The sequence below is a fragment of the Panthera uncia genome, chromosome D1, assembly GCF_023721935.1.
Source record: "Panthera uncia isolate 11264 chromosome D1, Puncia_PCG_1.0, whole genome shotgun sequence".
Lineage (NCBI taxonomy): Eukaryota > Metazoa > Chordata > Mammalia > Carnivora > Felidae > Panthera > Panthera uncia.
Genome location: NC_064808.1, coordinates 64,702,882 through 64,713,343, shown reverse-complemented (window position 1 = coordinate 64,713,343; position 10,462 = coordinate 64,702,882). Strand labels below are relative to the sequence as shown.

General features: G+C 38.6%; 1 pseudogene; it reads left to right on the top strand.

Annotated features, from left to right (window-relative positions):
• Positions 1-4,589: 4,589 nt before the first annotated feature.
• LOC125929439 (40S ribosomal protein SA-like) lies at positions 4,590-8,246 on the top strand (annotated as a pseudogene).
• Positions 8,247-10,462: the final 2,216 nt, after the last annotated feature.

The window sequence follows — 10,462 nt, the reverse complement described above, 5'->3', positions numbered from 1 at the left end:
ATATTCTATATATATATTCTATATATAATATATTCTATATATATATTCTATATAGAATATATTCTATATATATATATTCTATATATATATATATATATATAGAATATATTCTATATAGAATTCTTCTCTGAAAATAACTGAAAGAATTCTGGAATATCTTTTGAGATGAACTTCTTAAATATTTCCAACGAGTACACAAGATCCTCCAGCCTACCAGTATCAATATTTTGAGACTTAGATTCTTTGTCCTAGAATAATATCTGGCAGACAGTAGACCTTTATCAAAATAATAGCTGAAAATAAATAGAAGGAACATGTCACAAACAATATGTTAGGGCATAGCCCATTACTATGCACCCAGTGGACACTCAATAACAAGTGATACAATGAATTTTGTATTAAAATAGAAAAAAAAAATGTCTCAACCAAGAAAATAAAATGCAAGGAAGTACTGATCAGGAAAGAGTTCTATTCACAGGACTAAAGAGGTGAAGTTAGCAAGTTCACATTACAGTGAAGCATATGGTGTCTAATGCCTTATAGCATATGTTTGCATGTTGAAGCTTTTAATTAGAAGGGATTATAATTCCACTGAGATCCTTATAGTTCTGGACTGAGAGCGTTAAAAAATCAATATTATGTGCTTGTTAAATTATAACCTTTGTGAAAAATCAATAATATGTTTGCTGAGAAAAATATTTGACATGTCAGCTGAATTATGGAAACTTCTCATGCCAGTGGCTAAACCCAATGATTTATTTAATCATATTTATTAAGTGGACTACTATATTTTATCAGTATATTATACTTATTTACATATGCACACATTGCCCGGAGCTACGCCCTCTCCCCAGCTCCCCTTGGCTTACCTCCTCATGGACAGAACCAAGTCTTCTACCTCTTATTTACAAGCAACTCAGTGTTTATTTTTAAATGATTTTAATTATAGTAACAACAACTGTAACAACAGATAAAAATTCTAACAATGTAAGCTCTGTGTCAAGTACTGTATATACTGATGGGAAATATGCGTTGGTTAAATTATTCACCTTTATGCCATATTCATTCATTCATTCATTCAGGAAGCTAGTTAACATTCATTGATACCTACCAGCTGGCCAGCAATAGTGTAAATCTCTAGGTCAGTATCAAAGAAAAATCTATCATGACTCCTTGTTGGTAAGTAACATTGGAGGAGAGAGAGAGAGACAAAAAGATTAGAATGGCATAATACAACATGACGGCTCTGACAATGCTATATAAAAATGTTTTAGGGCCTTAGAGGAGTCACGGATAACAGCTGGAGGAAACCCGACATCTTCAGTAGGGTGGTATTGCAACTGGGACTCAAATTTGCATTTCAACTGAATGTTGAATGTTATAACCCTCACCATAAAGTGAGGAGCAGCCCTCAAAGTCAGCAGCCCTCACCATATCATGGAAATCTGAACAGCCTAATACACAGATGTGGGAGAAATTTTGTGTGGCTGAATAAGACCTTGAGAACTGAAATGTGCAGAGAATGGGAGAGAGAGAGAGACAGAGTGTGTGTGGAGTGCAAATGAAATAAGATGAAATGAAACTAGAAATGCAGATTCAAGATAGTTTCCAGGAGGTCTTGTATGTCAGGCAAAAGAGTCTTAAGTGTCCTCTGTGATTAAAGGGAGCCAAATTAGAATGCTCCTGGAGCAGTGACAGGTTCTGAGTTTTATTTAAAATAAATAAAAAAGAACAGGGACTTTTGATTACTCCTTTACAGAAGGGAGAACTGGGTAAATATTAAGATATTACAATATGTAAGAAGCATGAATATTATATCCATAAAGAATCTACTAGGGAATAAATCCTTGCTTTATAAACTTTCTAAGAACAATCACACTCAGACCTAGGCGTTGAGCTTTAAATTTGAGGATGCTTAGCTTGCCACCTTGTGGCTGAAGGAAGATTCTGCACATGAAGGATGTTTTATCTGAGAAACAGACAAACCCAAATCAGTTAGTGAAACAAAGTATTTGTTAAACTCTATTTAATGTATTTGAGATAAAAAAGAAGTGGATAAAAATGACACTTAGAATGAATATTAATTATTGCAAAAATAAGAATCAGAAAATGAACCTTGACTCCTTTCTCTTTCATCTCTTTAAAAAATTTTTTTTAAATGTTTATTATATTTGAAAGAAAGAGAGCAAGCAGGAGTCAGGGAGGGGCAGAGAGAGAGGGAGACAGAATCTGAAGCAGGCTTCAGGCTCTGAGCTGTCAGCACACAGCCCAGCCTGATGTGGGGCTTGAACCCATGAACTGTGAGATCATGACCTGACCCGAAGTTGGATGCTTAACCCACTGAGCCAGCCAGGTACCCCTCTTTCATCTCTTGTATAATGTATATGTAAGCCATGTTGATTCAATTTCCAAATGTATATCTACCTATATACAATTATTTTCCTTGATAATGCCAAGTTTTGCCAAGAACATGGAATAATCATAGCTCTTTTCTATTACTGGTCGGATATAAATTAGTATATTTCTGATGATAGATACAACCATTTTGGAACAATTTGGTTATCTAGCAAAATTGAAGATGTTTATATGATCCAGAAATTCCACTCCTAGGCACATGCGTAATGAGATTCATACATATGTGAACCAAGAAACATATATAAGAATTCTGTAGCATTATTGTTACAGTTTTGTTATTCCAGAAAGGAAAACAATAAAAATATAATGTTCTTTGGCAAGTAAATGGTACGTTGTGGTGTACCATACAATGTAGTACTCTACAAAATTAAAAAGAAATGAACTCTACCTGCACACGTCACCATGAATGAATTTCACAAAATTGCAGAAAGAGAGCCACAATATGAAACAGCTTATGTAGAGTTCCAAAACCACACACTTTTTAGGGATACTATATCAGTCAATTCAATGTCCTGCCAGAGAAATAGAACCAGTATACGTGGTATGTATATTTTAAGGAATTGTCTTATGTGATTGTGGGGACTGGCAAGTCTTAAGTCCAGAGGGAAGACCAGCAGGCTGGACACTCTCAGGCAGGAGCTGAAGCAGCAGTCCACAAATGAGGTGTTATCTGAGAAACCTGCAGATGATAACCATTGTTAGAAAATTCCTTCAGAGAAACAAATAATGGATACTGCAGCTTACTGAAGTTGACACATAAAACTCTCCCAGATACATGTCTAGATAGTTAGTGAGACAATTGAAAAAAGCAAGGAATCATGAACAGGAAATTTAACAGTTTCCTCCATAGAGAGGGAGATCGAAATGAACAGTGATGGGCACCTGGGGTTTCTACTATATTGATAATATTCAACTTCTTAAGCTGGGTGATAATTATAGGGAGTCTGTTATATTATTCTTTGTAGCTTGTATAGCTGATATAAATTATTGTGTATGCATGAATGACTTCACAGCGAATTTTAAATGTAATTTTTGTCAAAATACAAAATAATTATCTTCTAAGAATGTGGAGGTCCTCTCAGTATAAGTTAGGGAGTTTGGACTCTTTTGTCCTCAAGTATTTTAAACATTGAGGGCTACTACTAAGATCCAAAACAGAAAAATTAGGAAGAAAAATTTCTAACTTGATTTTTGGTCAATGCTCATGTTTATTAAAAGCGATCAGAAGGCCATTTTTGAGGGGAGACTGACACAGAGTTACTAATCCTCAAGGCGAATAACATACAATTGCTTAAAGTCCACCTGCTACCTGGACCTCTTCCTTTTTCCTTCCAGGCAAAAGATGAGTCCAGGTGAGAGGGGATTTCATCACCAACTATTTTAAAGTTCATTTTTTTTGTTGTTGTTTCTTATCTTTTCTGAGGAAGGATGTTGGAAGTTTGAAGGAATAACATACACGAACATTTGGAATGTTTTTGTGCTTAAGCAAGTAAGAACTTGGAGTCTGTGGGCCTTGGATGTTTCCTCACAGTAGAGCGTGAGGAGGCAGAGCTCACTGCAGACTCTGTGACATGCCTGTTCCAGGTACCAGAATGAGTCCCCTGAGAGCATCCAAATGGCCTTTCTCCTTTATCCTCTAACTGCTCTAATCCATTCTTCATAGGATGCCAGTGTAAGTTTTATGGTAACAATAATTTTAAAAAAACATGTAATATAAAATTTTCCATCTTTACCATTTATTATTTATTTTACTTTTTAAGTTTATTTTGAGAGACAGAGAAAGCACAAATCTGGGAGGGGCAGAGAAAGAGAGGGAAAAAGAGAGAGGCCCAAGCAGGTTCTGCACAGTCAGCACGGAGCCCAGTGAGGGGCTTGAACCCACAAACTGTGAGATCATGACCTGAGCCAAGGTTGGTTGCTAAACAACCTGAGCTACCCAGGCACCCCTTAACCAGGTTTTAAATGTACAGTTCAGTGGTATTAAGTATATTCACATTGTTATGTAACAGATCTCCATAACTTTTTCATCTTGCAAATTAGAAACTTTTGTGTAATGAAGAAGTCCCTGTGAATCAGCATTCTACTTTCTGTTTTTATGAAGTTGACCATTCTAGATAGTAAGTGAAATCATACAGAATTTGCCTTGTTGTGACTGACTTATTTCACTTAGCGTAATGTCCTCAGAGTTCATCCGTGTTTGGCTGTGTCAGAATTTCCTTCCTTTTAAGGCTGAGTGCTATTCTATTGCATGTACATTTCACATTGTGTTCATACATTCGTCTGTCCGTGGGCATTTGGGTTGCTCCCACCTCTTGTCTATTGTGCATAATGCTGCTGTGAATTTGGAGATGCAAATCTTTCTGCCAGACCCTGCTTTCAATTCTTTTGGCCATCTGCCCAGAAGTGAGATTGCTGGACCATATGGTAGTTATATTTTTAATTTTTTGAGGAAACTACCATTTTTCCATAGTGGTTACACCATTTTAAAATCCCACCAACAGTGTAAGAGTAGGCTTTTTAAATATAAATCAGATCATGTCTCTTTCCTCTTGAAATCCTCTATCAGAACTCTAATTTTCTCAGGTTGGGAGCCTAAATAGTTTCTGAGGGCTATATGGTCCTGTGTGGTCTGCCCTACTTTACCTTTCCTGCTTCATATTTCACTACACTTGCCTTTCTTCAGAAAGCTCTGTCAGTCCTACAGCCCACTACAGTGGACAAGCCCACTTCTTGCCCAGCTCAGACGCTTTCATGGTTATTTTTCCTTTTCATTTGGAATGTAGCCCACCCAACTCTTTATGTGGGAATTCTGTCATTCTTCAGGATTCAACTCATACATCATCATTTTACAAAGTGTCCACTGACCTCCTCTACTGAATAAGGTTTCTCCTTTGTGCTCTCTTGGAATACTTTCTCATTTCCTTAACAATCTGGAATTGTTTTGTTTATTTGTTAATTTTGTTTTGTCAGTCACTTCTACTAGAAGGGAAGCTCCATAAGAGAAGGAATGTTGTCTGTCTTGTTTATTATTGAATCCAAGAAGCTAGTGCCCCTAATAAACCTACAGGTTATTCTTTGCTCAAGACTGAACAAGTCTTGTCCAAATTAAGGAAGGGGTAGCTATTTTAGGGTAAAGAATGGCATGCTTAAGAAGTTTCCCTGGATTTTTAATTTTTCACATCTTGATGAAACTTTTACAAGAAAGAAGAAAACACACACAAAAATGAAAATGTAGCTAAGAATGGAATGGACCAAGACAAATACAAAGTGAGGCCAGAAGTTGCCCATAGCTTTAAGAGCTAAGTTGTTTTGTTTTGTTTTGTTTTGTTTTGTTTTACCATGAATAGAGAATGTACACCAACTGACCTCTGTTAACCTTGCCAAGTCTACCAGTTTATGAAAGTCCAAACTATACAGAAGTCTAATCTTTCAGACCCTGTTGTCATGGATGATAAATTTATCAGTTATATTTCAGATTTTGAATTGAACATCTCAGGCAATTTATTCTGCAAAATTCCTTGAAATGTTAGTTGCATGTTGCAAATTTTAAGGGGAGGTGACAAGCTTAGTTACACTGTAGCACATAAATGGTGATCTCCTTTTGGTAATATTTCTATGGCTCAGAATAAACTTAATTTCTGTCTAAGACAACTGTTTAAGGCTCTGCTCTGTATGAAGTCCTCTGGAGGAAACAACGTAAGAACCTGCCTTCAAGCATTTTAATATCTTCAGGTGTTCTGCTCTGTTATCACTCCTCTCTGACTTTGAACCTGCTGTTCCTTTGCCAATACCCTTGCTGTTTCTTTGCCTAATGCTTTCTCATTTTGTAAGATAAATCACAGGTGTCCTATTCTCCAAGAAACTATCTCCTTATACCCCCAAAGCCAGATTAAATGTACCTCCACGGGAACCTATGTATACTATACTTTAATGTGGCATTTCATCAATTCTAAGATGCACTTTTTAATATTTAGCATCTCTAAAATCAAATGTGTCTCATCAATGACATCCTAGATTGATTAAATTTGTTATTCTCAGTTACTGAAAAGGGAGCTCATGGGAGCTGGGGCTGTGGTTCATCTTTCTAAATATTTTCAGTGTCTATTACAGTGCCTCAGTAACTCACTATAAGTGCTTAACAAAAGGACAGAGGGATAGAAAAGCTACAAACTCACTGATGGATGGCTTCATTATGAGAGAAGTGTAAAATGAAGATAAATAGAGGTTATATCTGTTTGGGAAAGATCAGGGGAGACCAGAAAAGTGGACATTTGAACAGAATCTCAAACAAAGAGAACGAAATTTCCCACCCAATAATTCAAGGAGCATCATTCAAGGCAGAAGCAAGAGCACAAACAGGAAAGTGAGAAAGATGAGTGAGACTTGGGGAAAAAAAAGTTGTTTGGCTAATTTTGGTGGAATGCAAATGGGTAAAGAAGTACAGTCAGAGGAATGTGGAGAGAGATTAAGAGTGGCGTGAATACTATGACAAAGTGTCCATGTTTTGTTCCAGAGCACAGAAAAGGGCTTTAAAGGGTGAGTGATATGGTGAAGTTGTGCTTAACTATGTGCCCAGGGGTGATTGGTTGAATGACTTGACTTGTGGAGAGAATGCAGATAAGAAAAGTAGATACCACCTTTCCATGCTACCCAGGAAGGGGTCCATATGGCATTGTTTTGCGTTCACATCATAACTTAAAGGAAAACTTCCACAATGCCTGGACCCTTTTGATGTCCTGCAAATGAAAGAGGAGGATGTCCTCAAATTCCTTGTATCAGGAACTGATTTAGATGGCACCAACCTTGACTTCCGAATGGAGCAGTACAGCTACAAAAGGAAAAGTGATAGTATCTACATCATAAATCTGGAAGAGAACCTGGGAGAAGCTGCTGATGTGGCAGCTGCAGCCATTGTTGCCATTCAGAACCTAGCTGATGTCATTGTCATATCATTCAGGAATATTGGCCAGTGAGCTATGCTGAAGTTTGCTGCTGCTACCAGAGCCACTCTTTTATTATTATTATTATTATTATTATTTTTAACGTTTATTTATTTTTGAGACAGAGAGAGACAGAGCATGAACGGGGGAGGGTCAGAGAGAGGGAGACACAGAATCTGAAACAGGCTCCAGGCTCTGAGCTGTCAGCACAGAGCCCGATGCGGGGCTCGAACTCACGGACCGCGAGATCATGACCTGAGCCGAAGTCGGCCGCTTAACCGACTGAGCCACCCAGGCGCCCCCAGAGCCACTCTTATTGCTAGCCACTTCTCTCCTGGAACCTTCCTTAACCGGATCCAGGAACCCTTCTGGGAGCTGAGACTTCTGGTGGTTACTGACCCCAGGACTGACCACCAGCCTCTCACAGAGGCATCTTGTGTTAACCTGCTTACCATCGCTCTGTGTAACACAGAGTCTTTTCTGTGCTGTGTAGACATTTCTATCCCTTGCAACAACAAGGGGGCTCAGTCAGTGGGTCTGATGTGGTGGAGTCTGGCCCAGGAAGTTCTCCACATGTGTGGCACCACTTCCCATGGGAGGTCATGCTTGATCTCTGCTTCTATGGAGACCCTGAAGAGATTGAAAAGGAAGAGCAGGCTGCTGCTGAAAAGGCTGTGACTGAGGAGGAATTTAAGGGTAAATGGACTACTTTAGTTCGCTGCTATTTAACCTGAAGTTGCAGACTGGTCTGAAGGCTTGCAGCTGCCCTCTGTGCCTATTCAGCAGTTCCCTACTGAAGACTGGAATGCTCAGTCTGCCAGTGAAGACTGGTCTGAGGCTCTCATTGCTCAGGCCACTGAATGAGTAGGAGCAACCACTGAGTGGTCTTAAGCTGCTCTTCTGCAGAGGCAAACAAAAGGGAAATGAGGTTGACAGAAAGTAAAGTTTCTAAAAGTTGAAAAAAAACCAAAACTAGTTACTAGGTGGCTATCGCTTATTTAACAAACGTTTATTCAGCACCTACGTAGGTATTACAGCAATAAATAAGATTTAGTCTTATTTATTGAATCTATAAAGGTGAACCGTCAAACAAACAGGCAAAAATTATAAAATAAAAAGTACTCTGTGTGTGCACAGGTCGCTATCAGTCCTGACCCTAGTCGGGTTGGACACAGGTGTCAGGGGAAGTGGATCAATCAAAGAGGCTTCTGGGAGGAGGTATCATCTTAACTGAGCCCTGAAGGTGAAGAGATGGCAAAGATATCTGGAAAGTAGCAAGTACAAAGTCCCAGTGGTTATATATTACTCTTACTCTGAATTACAAATAATTCAGAATGGAATGGTAAGTTGGTGGGGTGGGGGGAAATGGAGAGGTAGGGAAAGGAAGGTTGCTGTGTTGAGGTGGGGAGAGTCAAGAATGTAGTTGGAAAGGGAAATAAGAGGAAAGTGTAACATTCTGGGGAGAGGAAACAAGGGCCTGATGGGGAAAGGGCAATGGAGATGGAAAGAAGAAGAGTCCTTGCTGAAGCAGAATCCATTTAACTTACATTAGACTCATTCATTTGGCAAAATGTAGTAAATCCCTGAGACTTGCCATAGGGGTACTGAGATGACTACAATTATTGGATCACTGCCTTTATCAAAGAACTTGCAGTCTAATGTGAAGTCATTTTGGCTTTGACTCTGATGTTAGGTGTCATGTTCTGTTAATTGGGTTAGGTTGATCTTACTCTGGAAGTCATGAGAAGAGAAAGATGCTGGAGGATCATCTTCTTCTGTGTGTGTTGTGTGTGGGTGACCAGGCAAATGGCAATATCATTATTAGGCTATTTCCTTTTATACTTCCAGTTGTATTCTATGGCCCACCAAGGATAAAGGGAAACTTGCAGACCCTGACTTATATTTTATTTTTTAAGAGAAATAGATCATGAGTGGGAGAGAGGAGCAGAGGGAGAGAGAGAATCTGAGGCAGGCTCCATGTTTAGTGCAGAGTCCAAGGCAGGGCTTGATTCCACAACCCTGGGAGCATGACCTAGCCAAAATCAAGAGTTGAATACTAAACTGACTGAGCCACCCAGGCACCCTGCAGACCATGACTTTTAAGCCAAAGAGCCAGAGTATCTACCATTCTCAGTATAAATGCCTGATTCAGAGAATAAGAAATGCATAATATCTGAGAGACACTATCGTGAAGGATTAAGGTAAGGGTTATGAGGATAGTGAGGTATGAATCCTAGCTTCTTCACTAGTTGTATCACCAGTTTATTTAATTTTTCTTTGCCTCTAATTTCTTATCTATAAAATGAGGTAAATAAAACAGTAACTAATTCATAAGCTTGCTGTAAGGATTAAATAAATGAATACTTATGAAGCATAGATACTTATGTATGCCACATCATAGGTATTCATTCATCTGAAAGATGACACTATGAGTTCCCAGCAGGGTACCAGGACAAGAAAATGAGAAAACTTTCTAGCTTTTCTTGATTTGGGGCTTACATCTTGAGGTTTAGTAAGCACACAATAGCATTCTATAATTGTGTGTATTCAATTGCATATTCAAATACCTAAATTAAGTATAAAAATGGCTTCCCAGGAGAAAATTATATTATCTGGAGATTAAACAACTATAATCAAGCATGTGTTATGAAGTGACTTTATCTGAGGAAATATTAATATTTTTATAACAGTATCTGGTTGCCAAATAATCCTCTTTGATTAGAACTTACTGATAATGAGATCAGAGCCATAACTTCTGTCTCAATCCTTCACCTGTTCCATGTTCCAGAGTCACTGAGGCTGGCTCATCATGAGGGGCTCTGGGACAAAGGCAGCTAGATAAGAACAGCTAGATGATTCCAAACCCATTTGTACCACCCCAGAGATAATTTGGAGTGGTTGCCCACTTGGGCCATCTGACATCGTCCCATGGAGACAACAGCTGTTCATGTTTGCTGCTGGGTAAAGGAAGCATGTTGAGAGGAAAAAAAAAGAGAATTCAGACAAAGAGCTATATTTTAGTGTCATTAGCACTTGCGTCTGTGACTGTTTCTCCCTTCCTGCTGGACAGTGATGGTAATCAGAGGCAGAAGAGACCAGCAACCTTG